Here is a 26,599-nt window from a genome sequence, read left to right as displayed (position 1 = left end):
GATCCACCCATCTAATCTTCAGCTTTCTTTACCATTGCCAGTCTACATTGTATATCCTGTCTACTTCGACCATTATCAGTTATTTTGCTCCCCAAATAGCAAAACTCCTTTACTACTTTAAGTGTCTCATTTTCTAATCTAATTCCCTCAGCATCACCCGACTTAATTCGCCTACATTCTATTATCTTCGTTTTGCTTTTGTTGATGTTCAACTCATATCCTCCTTTCAAGACACTGTCCATTCCGTTCAACTGCTCTCCAAGTCCTTTGCTGTCTCTGACAGAATTACAATGTCATCGGCGAACCTCAAAGTTTTTATTTCTTCTCCATTGATTTTAATACCTACTCCGAATTTTTCTTTTGTTTCCTTTACTGCTTGCTCAATATACAGATTGAATTACATCGGGGAGAGGCTACAACCCTGTCTCACTCCCTTCCAAACCACTGCTTCCCTTTCATGCCCCTCGACTCTTATTACTGCCATCTGGTTTCTGTACAAATTGTAAATATCCTTTCGCTCCCTGTATTTTACCCCTGCCACCTTCAGAATTTGAAAGTGAGTATTTCAGTCAACATTGTCAAAAGCTTTCTCTAAGCCTACAAATGCTAGAAACGTAGGTTTGCCTTTCCTTAATCTTTCTTCTAAGGTAAGTCGTAAGGTCAGTATTGCCTCACGTGATCCAGTATTTCTACGGAATCCAAACTGATCTTCCCCGAGGTCGACTTCTACCAGTTTTTCCATTCGTCTGTAAAGAATTTGCGTTAGTATTTTGCATCCGTGACTTATTAAACTAATAGTTCGGTAATTTTCACATCTGTCAATACCGCTTTCTTTGGGATTTGAATTATTAAATTCTTCTTGAAGTCCGAGGGTATTTAGCCTGTCTCATAAATCTTGCTCACCAGATGCAGCATGCAGTAGTTATTCTAATCTTATCCTCTCGACCCCTATGTGAGCGATGGTTAGGGGGCTGTGTCATCATTTAAAGCCGGTTCTTGAAGCTCTGTTAATAGACTTTCTCGGGGTATTTTACGACTATCTTCAAGAGTTTACCAGTTCAGTTCCCCCAGTATCTGTGTGACACTCTCTCACAGGTCAAAGAAACCTGATTTCTTGCTGCCCTTCTCTGTTTACATTAAATATCCCCTGCCACCCTGTTTACATGGGGATCCCAAAACCAGATATCGTAAACCGATTTTCCAATACCGCTTCTGGTTGGTCATGTAAAAACTCCAAAATCGATTCTGGATATCCGTCTCTGGTTGCCGGTTTTCCAATTCCGCAATCGATTTTCTCTCCCATGTAAACCAACCAGTTTTGGAACGTGCTTGGGCTGTCAGATTGTTTTTAAAAATTTTCTGCTGGTATGGACGGAGTGGCTCTTTGTACAGTGAAGGATAAGTAGAAATATTAGACTGAAGCAGTGTTTTCAAATTGAGTTTCCTAAATTTCCCCATAGTTGACAAAAAAATTCTCCAGCATGATGCTATTTTGGCAAGTTTTCCCCAAATATCTTAAATAATAGTTAAAAGGAATAGGTATGTTTATCATCAGTATTAGCGGCATGAAAAGGCTGAGGTATACGTCCAGGACCGTAAAATTACGTTACATGTCAAAAAAGTATACTACATAAACTACAATTGTTAATTTGTAAATAAAAACGGAAACATTGGCTTTCTTCATCTTTTTTTCATTGTCCTATAGGTTTACCATTAGATACTACAGAAACTTTAGAAATAGATAAAACAGCTATTTTGTGACTTAGTGAGTGACAAAAGTATAGTTACGTCGGCAGATTTAAAAATTTTTAATGTCTTTAACATCTACCAACACAAAATATAAAATTTTCTCTGCCATAAAAATTATAGTACATTGATGTATTATCATAAAGGTATCATGTTACATGGTACTATGAATGAAATTATGTGATGTGAGGGCCTACTATAGTTATTGTACTAATGCAAACACTGTTTTTCATCATTTACATTGGAATAAAACAACAATAAAACCAGTATGACAGCTTTTTTATGCCAGACGTGACATGACACCGACAAAATTGTGAGTATTATATAAATCCTCTGACTTAAATTTGGTAAGCATTTTAGTGCTTAGTTCGAATTTATTAGATCTTCATTCTTCAAACTGTAGCGCACTCTAATTATGTGATCTGCTGTCCTTGTGTGTATCCTCTTTCTCAATTCGTCTTTTACCACATTCATTATAGTGAATGCTCTCTCCACACTAGCATTGAAGAATGGCAGGATCAAAATTCATGCCACCAACTTGCTGACAGTTGAGAATTTACGCTCTCTAGTAGCATCTTCAAAGGCCCGACACTTCACACCAAAATGGCTCTGCTGTTGAACTGACCTTGTTCCATTGTTGGAAAGGGGGAACTCGCCACTGATTCAAAGCGCTGTCAACGTTGTCAGCTCCAAGTAATTCATCAAAATTGGCCGTTATATCCCTCACATCAGGCCGGACTTGTCTAGTTGCCGAGTCAGATGTGAAACAGACAATTTTTTCCAAGAGCTTTAGATTTTTTTTTGGAATTCTCGTCTGAATTTCTTGGCATAATTGACAAAAAAATGATACACACCGCTCTTTTATAGCTCTTAACTCTATTTGGCATAACTTAATCACAGTTAACACTTGGTTCAAGAATCATAAAAGAAGGTTGTATACATGGAAGAATCCTGGAGATACTAGAAGATATCAGATAGATTATATAATGGTAAGACAGAGATTTAGGAACCAGGTTTTAAATTGTAAGACATTTCCAGGGGCAGATGTGGACTCTGACCACAATCTATTGGTTATGAACTGTAGATTAAAACTGAAGAAACTGCAAAAAGGTGGGAATTTAAGGAGATGGGACCTGGATACGCTGACTAAACCAGAGGTTGTACAGAGTTTCAGGGAGAGCGCAAGGGAACAATTGACAGGAATGGGGGAAAGAAATACAGTAGAGGAAGAATGGGTAGCTCTGAGGGATGAAGTAATGAAGCCAGCAGAGGATCAAGTAGGTAAAAAGACGAGGGCTAGTAGAAGTCCTTGGGTAACAGAAGAAATATTGAATTTAATTGATGAAAGGAGAAAATATAAAAATGCAGTAAATGAAGCAGGCAAAAACGAATACAAACGTCTCAAAAATGAGATCGACAGGAAGTGCAAAATGGCTAAGGAGGGATGGCTAGACGACAAATGTAAGGATGTAAAGGCTTATCTCACTAGGGGTAAGATAGATACTGCCTACAGGAAAATTAAAGAGACCTTTGGAGAAAGGAGAACCACTTGTATGAATATCAAGAGCTTAGATGGAAACCCAGTTCTAAGGAAAGAAGGCAAAGCAGACAGGTGGAAGGAGTATATAGAGGTCTATACAAGGGCGATGTACTTGAGGACAATATTATGGAAATGGAAAAGGATGTAGATGAAGATGAAATGGGAGATACGATACTGCGTGAGGAGTTTTACAGAGCAGTGAAAGACCTGAGTCGAAACAAGGCCCCGGAAGCAGACAACATTCCATTAGAACTTGGGAGAACCAGTCATGACAAAACTCTACCTTCTGGTGAGCAAGATGTATAAGACAGGCGAAATACCCTCAGATTTCAAGAAGAATATAATTATTCGAATCCCAAAGAAAGCAGGTGTTGACAAATGTGAAAATTACCGAACTATCAGTTTAATAAGTTACGGATGCAAAATACTAACGCAAATTCTTTACAGACGAATGGAAAAACTGGTAGAAGTCGACCTCGGGGAAGATCAGTTTGGATTCCGTAGAAATATTGGATCACGTGAGGCCATACTGACCTTACGACTTACCTTAGAAGAAAGATTAAGGAAAGGCAAACCTACGTTTCTAGCATTTGTAGGCTTAGAGAAAGCTTTTGACAATGTTGACTGAAATACTCACTTTCAAATTCTGAAGGTGGCAGGGGTAAAATACAGGGAGCGAAAGGATATTTACAATTTGTACAGAAACCAGATGGCAGTAATAAGAGTCGAGGGGCATGAAAGGGAAGCAGTGGTTTGGAAGGGAGTGAGACAGGGTTGTAGCCTCTCCCCGATGTAATTCAATCTGTATATTGAGCACGCAGTAAAGGAAACAAAAGAAAAATTCGGAGTAGGTATTAAAATCAATGGAGAAGAAATAAAAACTTTGAGGTTCGCCGATGACATTGTAATTCTGTCAGAGACAGCAAAGGACTTGGAGAGCAGCTGAACGGAATGGACAGTGTCTTGAAAGGAGGGTATAAGATGAACATCAACGAAACCAAAACGAGGATAATGGGATGTAGTCGAATTAAGTCGGGTGATGCTGAGGGAATTAGATTACGAAATGAGACACTTACAGTAGTAAAGGAGTTTTGCTATTTGGGGAGCAAAATAACTGATGATGGTCGAAGTAGAGAGGATATAAAATGTAGACTGGCAATGGTAAGGAAAGCGTTTCTGAAGAAGAGAAGCTTGTTAACATCGAGTATAGATTTAAGTGTCAGGAAGTCGTTTCTGAAAGTATTTGTATGGAGTGTAATCATGTATGGAACTGAAACATGGACGATAACTAGTTTGGTCAAGAAGAGAATAGAAGCTTTCGTAATGTGGTGCTACAGAAGAATGCTGAAGATTAGATGGGTAGATCACATGACTAATGAGGAGATATTGAATAGAATTGGGGAGAAGAGGAGTTTGTGGCATAACTTGACAAGAAGAAGGGACCGGTTGGTAGGACATGTTCTGAGGCATCAAGAGATCACAAATTTGGTATTGAAGGGCAGCGTGGAGGGTAAAAATCGTATAGGAAAAACAAGAGATGAATACACCAAGCAGATTCAAAAAGGATGTAGGTTGCAGTAGGTACCGGGAGATGAAGAAGCTTGTACAGGATAGAGAAGCATGGAGAGCTGGATCAAACCAGTCTCAGGACTGAAGACAACAACAACAACAACAACAACAACAAACTCTATTTGGTCAATACCACCTGTCACTTCATTGTAATTAAATCCTAAACTGATGCATTCCGTATTCATCACATTGTCCCTAAAATTGAAGCCTGTCAAATGTTGTCTCTTGGCATTGCTTAATCGCTCTGGGGGAACTAAAATTGACGGACAATTCAGCAGCAAAGTATGTAGTTCTAATAACAGGTTAAGAAGTTCAACATTATCAGCCTGAAACATACGATTACAATGAGTGATTGCTTTTAGTGAGTGTTTGAAAACATAAGATATAATTTATTGGGTTTTGATAACAGCATAAGATCTAACTGAGCAGTAACACAGCACCTTTCTTCATCCTAGGCCAATTTAAAGTGAAGCTCTAAAGCATCCCACTGATCTAAAATTTTAATAATGTCTTCTATGGGAGCCAGCCAGTGACTCGCTGACAACTTGTCTATTTTGAGCGGTGGCTTCCTGGCCAGTGTTTCATGCAGCAGAGAATATTCAATTTGCCTCTCGGTACTGCACGAAAATCAGTTGTGAACTTCTCTGACGACGTATTCTAAGTGCTAGGGTAACACTTTGCAAGCGTTTTCTGTGGCAATATACAGTGGGTGTCTCACATGTTTCACAGTAGTATGACGGGGCAGAGATCCTTTCAAAATTGAAGAGAATGAATGATGCTCTACTGCCATTACATTAGCTCCGTCCACACCTCTCCTTACTAACGTATTTAAATCAAGGCTATCTGTAGGTAGCTTCTTTTTAAACACATTGACTAAAGAGCCAAAATCACCACCTTATTTCCAACAGTCTATTAAACATTGTTATTATCTTTTTCGTGATTTGACTAAAATAATGCACAATGATGCACAACATTATCTTGGTGTCAGTGGAGGTACTCTCATCTATTATCATCAAATATAAGGACCATCGCCAATGTCTCCATGGAGATCCTCAAGCAAACATGGTGAAATCACATTAGTAATCAGCCTTGCACATCTAGTGTGATACAACTTCATTCCACAGAGTACAGCATACGGATTGTCCAACGCTGGCAAAAGATTTCCTAGATGGCCTACTGCTGATACCGAACAATGCTCCGCAATGAATGCCGCAACTTTCAGTTCTGCAATTTTTCTTTCTCTAGGTATATTTGCACCATAAAATGTTAATTTTGAGTTGCTGCAACCGACTTGTGAAAATCTGAGGCCCTGTAAATGCTTCTTACAATTTGCCATGGTTACACACATCTTTTCTATGTGTTTGTAGTGTACATTTGCACAATTTTCAAAACCGCTTTGGTTCTATCGGCTTTTAAACATGTGAGCCACCCTGAAACAAATACGAAATTCACGTTATAGTAATCACCCAGAAACGGACAATTTTTATTTTATGGCCACGAGGGTGTCCCAGAAAAATCGAAGTCGTTTTTCTTGAACGCATATCCTCATAATTTATTTACACGATGTGAAAAACAATTGTAAATAAAATTTCGTAGACATAGAACCATGGTAGTCAACGGCGTTGCCGCAGTGGTAACACCGGTTCCCGTCAGATCACCGAAGTTAAGCGCTGTCAGGCTGGGCTAGCATTTGGACGGGTGACAATCCGGTCTGCCGAGCGCTGTTGGCAAGCGGGGTGCACTCAGCCCTTGTGAGGCAAACTGAGCAGCTACTTGATCGAGAAGAAGCGGCACCAGTTTCGTAAACTGACATACGGCCGGGAGAGCGGTGTGCTGACCACATGCCCCTCCATATCCGCATCCATAGACGCATTTGGTCTAAGGATGACACGGCGGCCGGTCGGTACCGTTAGGCCTTCCAAGGCTTGTTTGGACGGAGGACTGTGGTAACCCGTGCCGTCTTGTACTGAAACATGTCAGTACAAACTAAGGCGAACGCTCACTATTGCGTTGATGTGTTTGTAAACATTTTTAACATTGCCAATAATCGGATTGTTGTCAAACAGTGAACATGTCAGTGGAATTACAGTGTGTTACCTGTAATTTACCCTTGCAGTGCTGGCGCCATAAACTATGCTATATGCTTCTGCGAAAGGAGAAGTCACACACGGAAGTACAAAATCACTAAAATGTTGTTAGTAAACGGAAATGAAAACGTTATAGGTAATAACATGTTTAATACAGATTCCAACTACAGCAATTATGTACACTTATCGCAAGGAAAGGAAACAGTACTAAATACATAGAACTGCAACGAAGTAACACAACAGCCAACAATGGCTGCGTCATACAGTATTGTCATCTAGCTAATGTTGGGTGCAGCCAAAAACGAGTGACTATCCGCAAAAACCGTCAGACATACCGCCTTCAGCGCTAAGGAGTGGTCTGCTGTCTAAAGGTAAACACGCTGTACGTAGTAGCTCTAAAAAGTGTATGCATTAAATAGGCTACGTAAAATATCAAACAAAAGTCTCAAAATTGCCTTCTAATGACAAGTTTAGGCAGTTTTATTTTATGATGTCAGTGAAGCGACTTTAACTATCAGTGAAACTGCAAATCTCACTGTATGCCTGTCAGATCCTTGCCTAATTGAGTAAAGCTTGGTGGGAGTTACAAAAGATAATGCACAAAAAACCCAAAACGCATTTCAGCAGCGCCGCCTAGAGTCTGTCAACAACTTAGGTAATTTGTTTGACTCTGCACACGTCAATGCGATTCAATTAATTGAGACAGGCAGGTCTGATCACTTAGCTGATATGTACAAAAAAATTGGCTAATAAAGAAAAAAAGGGCGTGCTCAGAACTATTAAGTAAAACGACATGCTAGATAGTTTCGCAAGCCAATTCCTTCAATATCAACTTATGAACCGTTACAAAAGTCTCATCCCATTCTAAGAAAATGGCGTGCTTTTACTAGAAGATATTCCCACTCTTTTTGAGAACATACATCTCGGAACCTGTAAAACAATTCCGCACAAAAATTTCATTACTCCAAAATTAGTAGCAATAGATAGGTACTATAGTCCGATCCACGAACATGGCGGTTCGCACAGGTCGATACAAGAACGGCGATTGCATTGTTACCGGTTCCAAGCGACAGTTGCGGTACGTGCATACACTTGCTTTGCTCTTACAAAGCACGTATCCCGCGAATTATGTGTCTCGCTTGTGTATGTAGTATTTGTCGCTTACCACCTCCGTCAGGCATGACAACTCGCAACAAATGGAATAAAAATTCACTAAACAACTTGATACGACCACGTTAAACGGTCGCACTGTATACAACATTCACATCAGGGCGATCAGGAGACTGTTGGAAGCTCATTGGCTGTCGAAGAACGTGTGACGTACACTATGTGATTAAAAGTAACCGGGCACCCCCAAAAACATACATTTTTCATATTAGGTGCCTTGTGCTGCCACCTACTGCCAAGTACTCCATATCAGCGCACTCAGTAGTCATTAGACATCGTGAGAGAGCAGAATGGGGCGCTCCGCGGAACCCAAGGAATTCGAACGTAGTCAGGTGATTGGGTGTCACTTGTGTCATACGTCTGTACGCGAGCTTTCCACACTACCTAAAACATCCCTAGGTCCACTGTTCCCGATGTGATAGTGAAGTGGAAACGTTAAGGGACACGTACAGCACAAAAGGGTACAGGCCAACCTTGTGTGTTGACTGACAGACTGCCAAAAGTGTCGTATTGTGTAACAGGTAGACATCTGTCCCCGGAGTCTTTCCCGACGGCATACACGAATAAAACGTTCTCGATTTTCAAGCCACGTCAGTTCGAATAACATCCTCGAGCTTTCGATGGCTATCTCCGCAATCGTCGTCAGGAGTTCACTGACTACCGGGGCGCGGCCTCATGTCTTCTGGACTGGGTGTGGAGTAGCCCAGTCTTCATGTCTTCTGGACTGGGTGTGGAGTAGCCCAGTCAATCTGGAACGTGGGGTTTACCCGAAGGGCATTTCCTACCACTGCTGTGGATTGTAGGTGGTGGTGGTGGACATCTTGTTTGATAGTGTTAGTCTCGGAGAGGAGTTGGTGGTGGTGAAGCTTCTATGTTGAGACTACCGGGGCTGCTACGGTTTCTCGCTTATATAGGCATGATGACATCAGCAGCAACCAATCAGATACACCCAATGTTGCACGCGCGCTTAGGTCGACCCGGACAGCTAGCGGAGCTATTGGCTGTGGCAGCACCGGTAACGACGTCAGGTGGCGCCAGGGGCAGGCGCCACGTTTCTCGCGTCGCGCATGTCTTTGCTTTCTTTCGATATCCAGCGCCCGCCCCCATGCTGAGTGTGCACCCCTGGTCTCTGTTGAAATTGTTGTTGTTTAAACGAATCTTGGCCGATTCCTTTATAACGGAGTCCCAATGCTCGGTGAACGTCATCTGCCAAGAGTAAAATTCGGAGGCGGTGGTGTTATGGTGTGGTCGTGTTTTTCGTGGAGGGGACTTGCACCCCTTGTTGTTTGGCGTGGCACTATCACAGCACAGGTCAACATTGATATTTTAAGCACCTTCTTGCTTCCCACTGTTGAAGAGCAATTCGGGGATGGTGATTGCATCTTTAAACACGGTCGAGCAACTGTTCAAGATGCACAGCCTGTGGCGGAATGGTTACACGACAGTAACATCCCTGGAATGGACTGGCCTTCACAGAATACTGACCTGAATCCTATAGAACACCTTTGGGATGTTTTGGAACGCCGACATCGATACCTCTCCTCAGTGCAGCACTCGGTGAAGAATGGGCTGCTACTCCCCAAGGAACCTTCCAGCATATGATTGAACGTATGCCGGCGAGAGTAGTTCAAATGGCTCTGAGCACTATGGGACTTAACATCTGAGGTCATCAGTCCCCTGGACCTTAGAACTACTTAAACCTAGCTAACCTAAGGACATCACACACATCCACGCCCGAGGCAGGATTCGAACTTGCGACCATAACGGTCGCGCGGTTCCAGACAAGCGCCCAGAACCGCTCGGCCACACCGGTCGGCTGCGAAAGTGGAAGTTGTCATCAAGAGTAAGGGTGGGCCAACACCATACTGAATTCCAGCATTACCGTTGGAGGGCGCCACGATCTTGTAAATCATTTTCGCCCAGGTGTCCGATTGCTTTTGATCACATAGTGTAGGTGTGCAAGCCTAAACTCGATCGCCATCGTTCGTGAGTCCAACTACAGTTATGTTGATTCAGTGGTTCAAATGGCTCTGAGCACTATGGGACTTAACTACTGTGGTCATCAGTCCCCTAGAACTTAGAACTACTTAAACCTAACTAATCTAAGGACATCACACACATCCATGCCCGAGGCAGGATTCGAACCTGCGACCGTAGGAGTCGCGCGGTTCCGGACTGCGCGCCTAGAACCGCTAGACCACCGCGGCCGGCGTTGATTCAGTGTTTCTGCCTGGAGCTATATTTTGGTACTTGGATAATACCGATGAATTTCTTACAATTAAGCACTCGAATTCATGCAGAGTAACGGAAAGAGCGTGCGGAAGCCATAAAACCTAATTTTCGAAGTTTCGGGACACGGTACCAGTTATTCTAAGCGTTCATTGGGATGGCAAACTTTTGCCCGTTTTACATGATGGGAATGTCTTTCAACAGTTGCTTCACAGTTGAATAAAGAAAACTTATTGCTGTGCTGTGCGAAGGCTGGAAAGCTCGCCTCTGTTTGTAAATCAGTTGTAGACTGACATCTCGAAGATGACGTGCAAATTCTTTGTTTTGATACTACAGCTTTTAATATGGGCGATACCGATTAATCAGTTGTATGGTATCGATAGCAACGATGCCACTGAATAGTTTCTCAAGTTGACACTACGAGAGACACCGACGACAGCGCCTTCTAGCCGGTGCTGTCGTGGTCTACGAGCTCCACGACTGCTTCAGCCCATTTGATCAGGCGCAGCCAGCCAGGACACTTCGCTTCAGCATCGCACCAACGTACAAAGTTATGTAATCGTTTATCACCTTGTTTTTGCACCAGTAAACCACTTTCTTGCAGTACCGACTTGTATTACCTTTTCCCGTTCCTACCCACACGCCGCCTTCCAGGCGGGATACAAAAAGTTGTATCTGTGTGCTTGTTGAAAAAATTTAACAGAGATTTGGTTATTTTTGCTTGGAGCCATCAAATGTTTGAATTGGTGTTAAAAACGTGTATGAAGTAAGACTCAGTCAAATGACAACAATTCTGATATTCACTCCTCAAAATGTTCCGACATTATTGGAAAAGTGTCATCAAGATAAAACATAGCCCCATAAAGAAAACCTCGCATTGCGCCTGACTTTGTCCTAAATTGACAGTCTGCTTCAGTTTTACCGCACTGAACTGACTAAAGAATTAGTCAGTGATTATTATCAAGAACTGACAGAGATTACTGCGATATTTTTAAGCGGAGATACACAGAAAATTTAACATTCGACCTAACGTGCAACATACCAAGCTCGATGGTAGGCGAGATCTATTTATTCCTTAAAAATGTCATTAGTTTGTGTTAAATGCTAAATTACGAGCAAGGAAAAGGTAGCAGCGCTGTTAGACGTTTACCTTTTCATCGCGACATCCTACGTCAAGCCATGCATTCAATCTATTTAGGCCAGGGATTCCGAAAGTGGTCGATATCGACCCCTTGGGGTCGATATCGGTTTCCTAGGGGTCGACATAAACGAAAACTGATTTTGGGAGTCGACGAGGTCTAAAAATCGAACCCTATTAAATTAACACAAGTTCTTATTTAAAACTTTCAAGATAGGTAGGTACTGTATTGTTTATGTTGTGTTACGTGTACTAAGAATAATTAATACCTAGGCATTTTGTATCAATAAGAAAAAACTAAAGATAGGCCCCCTTACTCATAATAGTCTGCTAACTTAAAGCATTGCTAATTCTCACTCTGTCTTCTTCTAAGTCAGAATGAAAAATAACACTCTGTAGTAGCTGTTTTAAGTTAGCGGACCATTATGAATAAGGGGGTTGATCTTAAAAGTAGGTAATTTGGCCATGGGGGTATGAGGTAACAGTTCATTTTGGAAAAGGGGTCACTTGTCCAAAATAGTTTGGGTATCCCTGATTTAGGCAGTAAAAGCCCCCTACGAAGGCTTCTGCTTTTTGAAGTCTATGGCAGGCTTACGTAAAAATTGATAAAAGCATCTGAAAAGCCGCTTTACAATAGAAAGACCAGTGTTTATGGTATTTTGCTGATGACAGTTTGATAATGATGGTTGAAAATTTAATGAAAGAGAATTTATCAGCCCACGGTAAACGTTACATCCCATCGAAGGAAGAACTTTTGATTCCACTGTACTGTTCAGTTGTCTCTTTAGTTTTCTGTTTAGATCACTATTTTGTTAAGTGACTTTCTCTTTTTTTATGTTAGAGAAATACATCTACGAATTCATTCAAGTCAGAAGCAAGTCATTGTTCGATCACCTTAAAACTGATAACAGTTTTTCTCCACTAATCCTGTACTATGTGATCAAATAATGCTTTTTTCAAGAAGCCAGGAAAAAGGTTTCAGCGCTTAGGATAGTGAACGGTACAGCTAAAGAGCAGTCAGGTTGATGCAAGACCAGTGATTAACTTTAAAATTTTAGGTGCCGGAAGCTCCGAACGCACCTCTTTAGTCACACAAACTGCCCGCCTGCAAATAAAAATCACAAGTTTAGATTTTTGAAAACTTACAATGAGAAATCGCTTTTTACAGAAAATTGTTCTCAATCTCATGTTTTTAAAACATAATTTCTTATAACCAAAACAAAAAAATCACAAGATTTTACATAAACAACAGGTGCTACCGTCTATCCCAATAGCAGTCTCACTTCGCTATCTACTTCTGCCAACACCGACTCAAAGGAAGGCCTCGGCGCTTGTTGGTGTCGTCACGTCATCTAGGCACGGCGAACGGCAGGTCTGTTGCAGGCAGAAACGCCTGGGCCTATCGTAAAGCTACAAATGAAGATCATAGTTCTGTATTACTGAATCCTGTCGAAACAAACGTAGATCAATATGACACGATGCTTTACCCCATTGCGAGCTTCGGAAATTTTACATTCAAGTAACTATATTTACTTGATCCATTTTGTTATCGAAACTTACCCCAACCCCATTACAATTAACTCGTTTCTTTTATTTATTTATTTAGTTTCGTTTGACACCATCGCTGGAAATGTGAACTAATTTACATGTGTAAATGTCCAACTGTTGCCAGTCATTAGATTACAGTAGTTTTCAACGAAAGGAATTCTAAACAGGAAACAAAATAGCTTGATACATCGAAAATACTGCTGAGCTTAAAATTTTTTAAACATGCACATTAGAAAAGATAAATATTTCCCTCTTGCAACTGAAAGGAGAAACTTTATAAGATAAAAAGATTTTATTTGAATAAACAAGTATCTCTCTTTTTTCTCTTCTTCTGTCCCCCACCCCCTCCCCCAACGTGTACAATCGCAAGATATTTCATAAACATTCGGTGCTCCTCACCCCATAGTCAACCAAGATACCTAAAGAAGAGCACCAATATGTCCACAGTTTCTTGTAAAAGCAACCCAGTACAAACGTAACTTCCTCAGATTTACAAATAAGGTAAAGAAGCACGAATTCTGTTGCTACTGGACCATGAAGTTGTTTTTGTATGTCAATCCTTAAAACAGGTGGAAATTTAAGTTCAAGAGTACACTATTTGTTAAGAAGTGTAATGAATTGCACAAGCCGGCCGGAGTGGCCGTGCGGTTCTAGGCGCTGCAGTCTGGAACCGAGGGACCACTGCGGTCGCAGGTTCGAATCCTGCCTCGGGCATGGATGTGTGTGATGTCCTTAGGTTAGTTAGGTTTAAGTAGTTCTAAGTTCTAGGCGACTGATGACCTCAGAAGTTAAGTCGCATAGTGCTCAGAGCCATTTGAACCTTTTTTTTTTTTAATTGCACAATTAATTGATTGCAGAAATATCTCAGAACAATGTGTTGGTCAATTACCGCCAATAGTTTCACATTTTCCTGTGTCAGAGAGGGAGACAGCACCATTATGAGTATGCCTGCAACAGACCTGGCGTTCGCCGTGCCTAGCTGACGTGACGTCACGAACAAGCGCCAAGGCCTTCCTTTGAGTCCGTGTTACTTCTGCTCGATATATTGACCCAAATCAGTAGCCTACAAGATCCTGTTTTCAGCTGCTGCCAGTCGCAATGTTTAGTCAACTGCATTATAGCTGCTCGGTTAACGTGTGTCCATTAGCGATAATTATAGTGAAGATATTTCATCACATCGCGTTGGTCGCCCATTGACACATTCACCGGTGCCGGCGCTGCAGCAAATTGTAGTCACATTGAGATTTAATACACGTATACTATTTTAAATCTCCGGCGAGGACTTGTCCTCCGCGTTCAAAATAAATTCCCAGGGAGTTGCCGGCCGAAATTTAAACCGTGTACAAACTTTAATCATTTAATCACGGTTGAGAAGGAAAAGGCAGTTTTTGTTATGGTGCGTACAATAACGCCGGAAAACTCATCATGACCGCAGAAAGCCAACTATGAAAAGAAAATTTAACTAGGTGTTTCGCTTATCAAAAAAGCATCAATTTCTGGAATCCATCTACACTCAGTGCAAATTTTCATGTCTCAAGTCAGCACGTGTTACCATAATTAAATAGCAATAATATTTATTATGAGAGTTATTAAGGTCAAAAATCAAAAAAGTCCCAAGAAGACTTTAACCAGAAACTTAACACAATAAAAATAATAGCCATGAATAATGAATTTGACCGCAACTCTGTTAATAAAATTTTAGGTAAAAAGACCAAAAAGCAAGCCAGGTCCCTATTGTCCCCAATGCCCAATGAAAAACACAGACAAACAAGGAAAGATATGGTGCAGATTACCTTTTATAGGGAAAGCATAAACTAGCATAAGTAACATCTTGAACGCAAAGGGTTTCTCTGTGTTTTTCTATGTCCCTCAGATAATAGGTGGCTTCTTGTTCAATGCAAAAGACAAACAACCAACTATCACAAAAAGTGGGGTTTATAATACCATATGCCGGGAGTGTCAGTCTTGCTGCATTGGAGAGACGGGGAGGTCAATTTGTACCAGGCTTAAGGAACACCACAGAAGCAGGAGATTGAGGAAGCCTGATTCAGCCTTTGCAGAACGTTGCCTTAACAATAATCACAAATACACAATCGATGTACAGGTCCTACACACAGAGGAAAATGGGGCTAAGCTCGACCAATTAGAAATTTTAGAAATTATAAAACACATGTGTATATCCCCACACCTATTATTAAATGAGCAAACCAAAGTTAATTATTCACCTCTTTCAGATGAGACCACAACCCCAGGATAGAAGCAAAACTTTGTTAGCTGATGCATAACTTCATTCTGGTCATTGTAGTATAATTGGTGAATGTGTAATAATGATTGTAATTTGTTAAAGAAATGGTCATTGATGTGTACATTATGCTATGGATACCAAAGAAGATGAGATTATCTTTGTCTAGTCATCATGTTCATCTACGTATTATCATCTTTGGGAATCAGTAATGTACTTGAAAATGGGCTTATAACCCGAAACCACGGTTTTGCAATAACATTAATAATAAATTGTGAAACAAGGCTAAAAACAGCGTTTGTTTAGTTAATTTACAATGTTTCACCAAGACCCACAGTTGATACAATTAACATGAAAAAAAGAAATCAGAAGTTATAAGTGTTCAATTTCGCGAAAAAAAATGCCACTTATGTCTTGGTACAGCACCAAGCAAGCAAAAAGGGCTCTCAAACGATAATTCGGAAGTCCGGATCACAGACTAAACCAGAGATCGCACTGCGCCGTTCGCTTCTGACCAACTAGAGTGAAAGATATTTACGTGTGTTTTTGGTAGGTCCGAGGTGCGTGGTTTAGTCCGCTTGTCAGCATAGTCTGGTACTATCGCCATCAGGTGGTTTAGGGAGCAAATCAGATTATTCACCCAAAACGAAAATAAGCCCACAACACTAGCAGTCCAGTTCCCGTTAATAAATAATTACTTCTTATGTTAATGGCATGCAAAACAATACGAAAACCCACAAAGCCAACTCACTATAAATAAAAACACAAACCAGTAAACAGAAACGACCCAGACATATTTTAACGTTGTACTAAGTACTCACTGATCTCACTCAATAAGCAGTATGGGAATGGTAAGACATCACAAGTAGTAGGCAGACGGTGGCACGACTCCAATTTTGATATCAAATTGATATGCAGATTAACTGAATTGACCAATTAATCACCCTCCCCGACCACGAACAACACCTCGCTTTGATGACGTCATGCGTTTTTCTCGGCCAGCATGTGGTTCCCAGCCCCCCCCCCACCCCCCCCCCCCCCCCTACCCGCCCCGGTCCACATCCTCTCCCCCTGCCCCACATAACTCTGAAGATCCATTTAAATATTCATTTTTTAAATTTTTATTTATTGTCTTTCCTCTTTTCTGTAAATATTAGAATTGTTTTTAAAACAGATTTATTTCCAAAGATGTATATAAGCTGTAGGAAGGGATAACGCGGAAAAACAAAGAACAGCTTCACCTTCACTTTTTTTCTCGACGAAGGGTCGCCTTTGTTATTTGTGAGTCGAATTGTAAAGACGTTTGAGGATGTGTTGTGTGCAAACTGCTGAATAATTATCATATAACAACGTATCGACATTGTTTTCACTGACGGTCCAACGAATTCACAACCCTGGAATCCCGTGAAGTTATTTCATGGAAATTTTCTTTTCAAAATTTCTTATAAGATTGGGCACCGATCTTCCATACGACGGTGCATAATAACTGAGGTACGTGAATGCAATTATCTACTTCCTTCTGTGGCCACCATATTTAATTTTGTTCTTAGGTCATAGTAAGTGCGACCAGGAACCTTTAACTATTTTCCTTTCACGTAGTCCGATCCAATCTATTTCCTTAAAGATAAAATGAATATATTTTTCCCCAAACGTTTCTTTACATAGGCCACAAGGGACAGGCCGTACGTGCCTCTGAACGAAGTGTACGTTCGCGAGTTTCACGTAGGGACACGTAACTAACAAGTATAAATATTTGAGAAACATAGAATTATTTTTTATTTGTGGTCTCATTTTATCGCGAATGTACGTTCTCTCTTATTCTTACAGCCAGGCCGGTGCCATATTTTATTAACTTTTGTTCCATATCTTAACATCGCACCGCCGGTTTACGCGATTTGTCTGAAAGTTGACTGTTTCGAAATTGCAGCGCCGACTGGCTGAAATGTACAGCAATAAGCATTAGCAGAAGCAAAGGGAGAACTTACAATGGCAACCGAATGCTATGACGATAGATGTTGCAGAATTCATAAGTAATTATTCGACTGAAATATTTAAGTAATTTTTGTTCAGCCATCGTTGTGGCTATAATAAATTTGTTCTTGTTGCACGTTACGCCAACCGCGTACAATATGAGGATATCACTATCTAATCCCCTGTACGCATACCACATTTAAAAGGAATTTAAACAGAAAAAATTTTGGAAAAGGAAATGTTATTTAACTTTTACCAACCAAAAGATCTGACTGACGCAAGAGAGATCGTAAAGTAAGATTAACAGCACGAATACGCTTCTGTTGACAGTAAATGTGGGCTACTTTCTGACACATACTGCGTCGAATGCATATTTTTTTTCCAAATTTGTTTGATTTGAATTTGCGTAAAATTTGGTAGTTCTGTTACACGAGGACAAAGCGTGACAGCCTATCGCCTTCGTATGAAGCAGCTGCACAACGATTGGAACTCACGATATCCGGTTTTATGGCGATATATGAAAGTTCGTTGATTTGAAAAAAGCGTATGAAGCTTGAAGATGGCAAAATGAACTGCCGAAACTGGTTGCTTCCGGAAAAAAATAAAATATTTTGAAATGTACGGCTGCTGGTTAAGTTTATGGATTTGAAAGTGCATACCAGCCGATGCCCCTGGCCGTAACGGACCAACAGAGATTGCTTGATTTGTTGGCCAATGAGGAAGAACCAGATCTGTATGAAGAAGATGGCATAGTGCAAGCTAGTTTACAGGCTATAGTAGGAACAATACACACTCACATCCTTGTGGATAATGGTGCAAAAATTAGTGTGATGTCGAAAGCATTGTTTTAAAGAGACTGACAGCCACACAGCTTTGCCGCCCTATCCAGTGCAGAACTGCAAGATACTAGGAGACATAGGTGGAAAATCTAAGCTAATTAAGGTACAAACCATGGTTGAAATACAAATTGAAGATATTGTTCTTCAGTCAGTTTTTCTAGTGGTAGAAGGGCTGACGAAACGGTGTATTTTCGGCATGGATTTCTTAGGGACAAAATGTGCAAAAATTAACGTAGAAACTGGGAAGTGTCATCTGTTTATTAGTGGGAAGAACTGTACTGTAGATTTGATACAAGTCAAAAGTAGGGACGGCAAGCTTTGTCAAACTATAAACATACAAATCTTAAAAGTCAATACATTTCGATGCCATGACTCGAATGAACTGTGGTGTCAACAAGTACAGCAGGATAAATTTGAAAATAAAATATCGGAATGCACAGAAAACTCTCAGCAACAAAAGAACAAACATAGAAGTGTATTGTTACGTTATGTACGCTTGTTCGACAAGAAAACTGGAGTTATTAGAACGTATGAATAAAGAGAGGCGGTGGCCCAGGAGATAAAAGGATGCTTTCATGGTATATTATAGAGACCTCATTATAGCCATATTGCAGTCCGCTACTTGCAGTAAAGAAAACTGATAAATCGGTGAGACTTGTTCTCGATGCCAGGGATACCAATAAAATTATGTCCCAGTAACGACCCACCCGAAAACCTAGAAGAAAATTATAGGAGTTCCATGGAGAACAATATTTAACTAGTGTCGGCCTCCGTAGTCGATACTGGCAGATTGCTTTAGCGCCTGAAAGTAGAAATACACAGCATTCATATTTGCAGGTAGGTCCTACCAGTATTGCGTTTTGCCTTTCGGGTTAAATGTGAGTGCTGAGGTTTTCATTACTGCACTGGACACTGTGTTACGGCCTGACTTCCTAGACAAACTCACAGTATATATAGATGACATCTTAACAGCAAAATCTACTTGGAATGAACATCTAGGTCTTTTAGATAGGATGCTGCAAAGAGTTTCAGCAGCTGGTGTTACAGCGAGCCTCAAGAAATCTAAATTTGTAGCCGGCCGATGTGGACGAGCGGTTCTAGGCGCTCCAGTCAGAAACCGCGCGACCGCTACGGTCGCAGGTTCGAATCCTGTCTCGAGCATGGATGTGTGTGGTGTCATTAGGTTAGTTAGGTTTAAGTAGTTCTAAGTTCTAGGGGACTGATGACCTCAGATGTTAGGTCCCATAGTGCTCAGAGCCATTTGAACCATTTTGAATCATTTGTAAGAAAAAACATCAAATTTCTCGGTCACATAATTTCGCCTGCAGGGATAAAACCTGACCCTGAGAAACTGCTGGAATTTTCCAGCACATTGCACGAAACGACAGCTAAAGGCATTAGTAGGTTTGCATTCATTTTTCCGTCGGTTCAGACCGAACCAATTACTCAATATCCCTGCTTTATTAGGTCTATTAAGAAGGACAGACAGCGGATCTGGACGCAACAGTCTAAGCTGATTTTGATGATATGCTCTGGTAAATTCCAATATTTTAGGACATCCTAACATGAGCAAAAGATTTTTATATATATTTTCGGGATTAGGAGCCTGTCTGTTTCAGCTGAACGAAGGTGGGGGCACCGACAATGTTAAAATAATTAGTTTTGCTAGCCGCACACTAACAGAATGTGAATGCAGGTATTCCACAACAGAGTTAGAAACCCTTGTTATTGTGTTAGCATTTAAGAAATTTAATTATTAACTATTTGGCAGGCATGTACGAGTCTTCAGTGACCACGGCATTTACACTCTTGTAGGCTGTTACATAATGGCCTTGCGCGGCGGACTTTGTTTTTGCAGTCCTATAATTTTGAAATAATATATGTGAATGGCAAAGACAACGTAATGGCCTATGCACTGTCACGGTTACCCCAAGGTTTGCCTGAGCTTGAGGAGTTCATGGAACAAAACACGGAATTTAAGATTATGCTCATTAAGGACAGTAAATTTAGCAAATATTTTTTGGATGTGTGTAACAATACGGCGAAATTGGAGGAAGAAGATGAGCGGTGGAGGAAAGTCAGATATCAATTAAACAATAACCCACCTGCTCCTGTACAACAACATTACCTGTTGTATAAAGATGTATTATTCTATAGAAGAAACCCAAGCAGCGATGTATGGTGCGTTTGTACACCCGAAGTGTGTGAGAAAAGTTTAATTTGGCTTACTCATTTCATTTGGGGACCACTACGTGTGCCCACAGGTGCTGTAAGTAGTTTGAATATGTACTGCTAATTTCCCAATATGCTTCGACTCACACACAAATTTTGCAAACCTGTATTGTTTGTCAGAAGGCTAAGCCTGTCAATCTGAACTGCGAAACAGAGTTACTTCCTATTTTACCTAAAGACCCCCTCGAGCGGGTATATATAGATGCTACAGGACCTTTACCGTCTGCAGGAGGAGTTGTAAAATATATAATTGATGTAAATTATGTATTTTCAAAATATGTGAAACTGTATGCCACAAAAACAACTCAGCTAAGCCTATTATTAGATGTATGCTAAATGACTACTCTCTGTCTGTTGGAAAATCACAGACGATCTTATCAGATAATGCAATCAGTCTTACATGCAATGCTTGGAAACAATTTCTGAAAGAGCAACGGGTCAAACAAATCTGAATATCCAAATATAGCCCACAATCCAACCCGACAGAAGAATTTTTTCGTGAACTGAATAGGTTTATGAGGACGCTATGTAGCCAACAAACAGTCTAAAGGGATGGATAACTTAAACGTATTTGAACAGGTGGCAAATGATCTTCCGAATTACGATTTGAACAGGTGGTAAATAATTTTCCGAATTACGATACAACAGTTACACCGTCGGATTTAATATACAATAGGCAAGACAACCTGTAGATTTAAATGAAAAGGTAAGACAGGTATTGATCACTATTTTAGAACAAGCTCAACGCCGTAAGAAACACTTTGACAAACAGCTACATGGTGTTACCAGATTTGTGGTTACAGAAAAAGTATTACTTAAGACACATGTGAAACCCTCTCTGTTAGCCAATAAAAACGCTTAAGTGGCAAATAAGGTATACTGGTCCGTACATTATTGCACACATTCCGTATGACGGATGTTATTTACTTGTGTATCCTCACAATGGTAAAATCAAAGGACTCTATGCACACAGAGACTTGAGGAAATACTACCACGTAAAGTATCACACTTCACATCTAACTACGCACACGAGTGAAATAAGTAACCCTATGGTAAAAAGAAGGAATACGACACGATTAGGGTAAAGTAAGTATATTTTATGCAGCAACGTGAATCAGAGCATTTCACTACCTTGTTTACGTTTGTCAGTGACTGTGGACACAATACACAAGCAATCTAGGACATACACATCAACTGATATCTAGCAATGTTAGCACATGGGGATGCTTGGAAAGTTTGAGTGAACAGTTTATGATGACAGTGGTATTTTAGTTTTAAGTTTGTGTACGAAGGATTCGGGAGCGAACAATTAACACAGACCTCGGAACAAAGAAGCTGTAAGGCTTTTTTTATGCCACTTGTGCATCAAGTTTCTAAGGTACAGGATATGTTACAGAAAATATTGGACCCCCTAAGGTACTGCACAAGTATATGGTCACGCAAGTACATGTCATGTTGCAGACAGAATATTTTTTTCTGGCGTATACACTCCACTAGGCATTATCTATGGATACATCGAGCAAAATGGTATTATTTTTTTTTCGTATGCTGCGATAATGAAATGATTTCTGACTGCTAATGAAACTTAAGCGTGGTATATGCCAAACGCATGACAATCCAATCTAAGTAAAGTGCATCTAAAGATATACAGTAACGTATGAATAAAAACTAGTGTGAGCATACTGAAATACTTATAATTTTTCAACTTCATACACAACTTAGAGTGCAAATACACTGTTGAGGTACGATTTGTCAACGTTATCTGAGGCAAACTTAACACCCTCTCATATAATAATAAAAGAAATATGTACGAGATATGTTATAGGGAAGTTACCGGCAGAGAAATTAGGTAATGCCGAAAAAATGGCTCTGAGCACTATGCGACTTAACTTCTGAGGTCATCAGTCGCCTAGAACTTAGAACTAATTAAACCTAACTAACCTAAGGACATCACACACATCCATGCCCGAGGCAGGATTCGAACCTGCGACGTTGCGGTCGCTCGGTTCTAGGCTGTAGCGCCCAGAACCGCACGGCCACTCCGGCCGGCGGTAATGCCGAAACAAACATAATTCTTTACAGGTGGCGTTCGTTGAGGTGCTACGAGACTTCAACCGGCGATGGGAGGCAACTAAGTTACACTGATGTCACTTCGATTTACGATCGACGTTATAAAATATTACCAAGATCACTGAGAAGTATACTACTTGACTCACAGTAACATCAGAGGTTTTTAATAATTTGTCTTTCCTTCGGCATGAAGTACTAAGAATTTATGCCGACTTTAGAAAACTACATACAGTGATTTTCTCTTACGTTTATAATATTTTATCAAATCTGAGTTAACGATATTTTTTGGAAGAAGTCATGTTAAATAAAAAAAATTGTGCACATACCGGTGATACAATAATGAAGACGTGAACATGAAAACATGTACAAACACAGACACCGACTTACACCATGTGATCAAAAGTATCCGGACACCTGGGTGAAAATGAATTACAGGTTCGTGGCGCCCTCCATCGGTAACGCTGGAATTCCGTATGGTGTTGGCTCACCCTTAGCCTTGATGACAACTTCCACTCTCGCACGCATACGTATAATCATGTGCTGGACGGTTCCTTGGGGAATGGCAGCCCATTCTTCACGGAGTGCTGCACTGAGGAGAGGTATCGATGTCGGTAGGTGAGGCCTGGCACGAAGTCGGCGTTCCAAAACATTCCAAAGGTGTTCTACAGGATGATTCAGGTCAGAACTCTGAGCAAGCCAGTCCATGGCAGGGATGTTATTGTCGTGTAACCACTCCGCCACAGGCTGTACATTATGAACATGCGCTCCAGCGTGTTGAAAGATGCAATTGCCATCCCCGAATTGCTCTTCACCAATGGGATGCAAGAAAGTGCTTAAAACATGAATGTAGACCTGTGCGGTGATTGAGCCACGCGAAACAAGAGGTGCAAGCCCCCTCCATAAAAAACATGATCACACCCTAACACCACCGCCTCCGAATTTTACTGTTGGCACTACACACGCTGTCAGATGACGTTCACCGAGCATTCGCCATACCCGCACCCTGTCATCGGATCGCCACATTGTGTACCGTGATTCGTCACTCCAAACAACGTTTTTACACTGTTCAATCGTCCGATGTTTATACTCCTTACACTAAGCGAGGCGTCGTTTGGCATTTACCGGCGCGATGTGTGGCTTATGAGCAGCCGGTCGACCATGAAATCCAAGTTTTCTCATCTCCTGCATTACTGTCATAGTACTTTCAGTGGCTCCTGGTGCAGTTTGGAATTCCTGTGTGATTGTCTGGACAGATGTCTGCCTATTACACATTACGACCCTCTTCAACTGTCGGCATCTCTGTCAGCCTACAGACGAGGTCGACCTGTACGCTTTTGTGCTGTACGTGTCCATTCACGTTTCCACTTCTCTATCGCGTCGGAAACAGTGACCTAGGGATGTTCGGGAGTGTGGAAATCTCGTGTACAGACGTATGCCACAAGTGACACCCAATCACCTGACCACGTTCGAAGTCCGTGAGTTCCGCGGAGCGCCCCATTCTGCTGTCTCACGTCTAATGGCTACTGAGGTCGCTGATATGGAGTAATATGGAGTACCTGGCACCTAATATGATAAACGTATGTTTTTGGCGGAGTCCGGATACTTTTGATCACGTAGTATAGGAAGAAGTATAGCGCACAGCAGCCAAGCTTCATTATCTATCTGTTGTTTATATTACCTAGCATTTTAATTTTGTGTATATGTGAGTTTAAGTATAGTGATCTGTTTCTTTATGTGTTTTTATTTCATTCTACTTGTTTTTTATATGTGTACCATGTGTTGTTACAGTGTTGGGTGACGCAAAAGGTGAAATTCCCCGCCCTCCGACCCCCCCCCCCCCCCTCCCAACAGTAAGTCGCGGGTAGTTAATGTGCGTATTTTGCCTCATTTGGAGACAATCTTTAAGAGCACTCTTTGGGCAGTCACTATTTTCTAGAGTCCTTTCGGTGGTTTTGTGAATTTGCAGCAAGATCGCATATTACAGGGTTGCTGCTATTCCTAAACTGCGCATTCTCTTGTGCCCATGAGGTGTAGAATTTTAGTCGCGACTGCGAATTAAATGCATGAGGCACGCATATCCGAAGAGCGCATTCACCTACTAGTAATTTGTATTTTGAACTATAAAGAGCAGTGCCAGTACAAAGGAAGTCTTGTAAGTGATTATCGGGAATCAATTATGACCGTGGGCATAAACTCACATATACGAGCGGGTACTATCATAAGCTACGACACTGAACATTCAAGTGGTTAGGGAAAGTGAACATTTTTGCGGGTGACAACGAGTGTTGGTGCAAAGACGCAGTGTGCTTAAAGAGAAAAATGCAGTACTTACCCTTGTGCAGCGAATCTGGGAGTTGCCTATGGTTCCGTCCTGCAGCCAAGGTGTTTGAAAACTGGAGACAGGTTTAGTGGCCTTGCAGATAACGTAAGCGCCGCACAAAACACCTTAAAAAGGCGAACTGTTCAGCGCGTGCGTGGCAGCTAACCGGCGAACGACCGGTTACTGGATTTCAAACGACGAGTTCGCTGCGCCGATGGTGATTGTTGCGTAAGCATCGCGCCGCGCTACTGACGCATTATTCACTGACGACGCATTGCAAGAGTGCAGTTTAAATTCAAAAATGAAACACAATGTTAAATGGACACTGACTAAAGCAAATAAGAGAGGAAAAGTGAATACTAAAACCCCGAAAGAAACCAGCACCAGTACAGCTCATGATATCTGGCCCACGTCCCGAATTAAACAAGACACCAAAGTTCAATGAACCTATCCATGGACCTTACCCGCGTACTTACGTATATACGTATATTACAATTAAGTTAACTTAACTATTAACCCACGAGAAATTTTATCTGCTTCATGTAAATTTGTCTTTGATGCGAGGATGCAGGAGAGGAAGATTATATTAGTTTACTTTACTTTGGTTGGGAAATTGATGTGAAGGTCGCTCCTAATTACATAATTAATCATACAGATCGGTCCTAATAACACTAGTATATCCATAGCGCTACACAAGGACTGCCTAAAATCGATAAAATTGACGATAGTAGAAAACGTGTTATCCTGCTGGGAAAAAATTTCACAATACCGCTCGAAACTAGTGGCAGGCGCACTCACTCACCTACAACCTGGCGGAAAAAATGCTGGGGTGTAAGATACTATATTTCCTGTTTTTGGCAAATATATTCAAGTGACGAGGTGCTAGTGTTGTAAAGAGAGGACTCTGATTAATGTATTACTTGTAAGCTTACAGCTAAGGACTGTATCTATCGCTGTTTGATATCAGAATTGGCTACAGACACCTGCTCGACAATCACCCTGCAGCCCAGGTAATCGAAGCCAATCCACACTACTGCAACTAATGGAAAGAATGCATCACTTCTGTAATTACGTTCCGAAATTGTCATGAAAAAACCAGCACTCGTAATGAACGAGTCATAATACAACACATGTACGGGAGAAAATCTTCAGCCCAAAAGATTGCAGAATGTATGGTAGTTGAACATGCGTTCTCCTCGATGTAAAATCACAGAATGCCTATATTCGAGGCCCTCTTACCTCCCCTCATCCCTCCCTCCCGCCGCCTTCAGGGGGAGGGGGAGGGGTGGGGGGGTTACAGGCTTTCTCAAACCGTCAACTGCTATCGTCGAGCGCTTCATGGTTTTTCTGTGACCAACAACCATAGCACCTCATGGTCGCTGGCCGTGCCCTGCCTTCTGCCATACCCCTGTGGACGCTGGCTACACTCAGTCTGTTTTGAGGCGATGGCCCTTCACCAACACAAAAGGGAAATTTAGCGGCACCACGCCGCCTCCGCACCTGTGTCAGCAGACCACACACACTGGACTGTCCCAATACCGCTGTTCTGTGGTGGAGATCAATAGTACGATGGTGAGTCAAATGGAAACCTTAAATTTGTAATAACAAATCGTAATTTCACGCCGTTATCCTGTAAGTTGGTAAGCGTCCTACAAACAGTGTGCAGAATGGCCTGTAGGTGGCAGCATAGCGCAGATGCACACATACCGTCGCAGTGTCAGTATAAAGATGACCACCCCACTTGCGAATTGCACCAGGGAAGAACAGCGTTCTGTTATTCGGTTTTTGCGCAGTGAAGGTGTGAAACCTATTGAAATTCATCGACGAATGAAGGTTCCGTACGGTGATGCATGTTTGTCACAGCAGCAAGTCTACGAATGGAGTAGGAAGTTCGAAAGTTT

The 26,599-nt window shown here is 41.3% G+C and overlaps 1 protein-coding gene across 2 annotated transcripts in view; it reads right to left on the bottom strand.

Moving 5' to 3' along the window:
* LOC124777700 (probable low-specificity L-threonine aldolase 2) overlaps positions 1–24,843 on the bottom strand; it is a 264,995-nt gene extending 240,152 nt beyond the window's left edge. Inside the window, exon 1 of one of the 2 annotated variants that reach the window (XM_047253193.1) lies at positions 24,711–24,843. The gene's annotated coding sequence lies outside the window, so the exon portion shown is untranslated. The remainder of the gene's footprint in view (positions 1–24,710) is intronic. The other variant, XM_047253192.1, reaches the window with a different exon arrangement.
* Between the last annotated feature and the right edge of the window lie 1,756 nt (positions 24,844–26,599).

Source organism: Schistocerca piceifrons, chromosome 2 (assembly GCF_021461385.2).
Source record: "Schistocerca piceifrons isolate TAMUIC-IGC-003096 chromosome 2, iqSchPice1.1, whole genome shotgun sequence".
Lineage (NCBI taxonomy): Eukaryota > Metazoa > Arthropoda > Insecta > Orthoptera > Acrididae > Schistocerca > Schistocerca piceifrons.
Note: the sequence above shows the minus strand (reverse complement) of the source record. Positions and strands in the feature narration are given on the sequence as shown.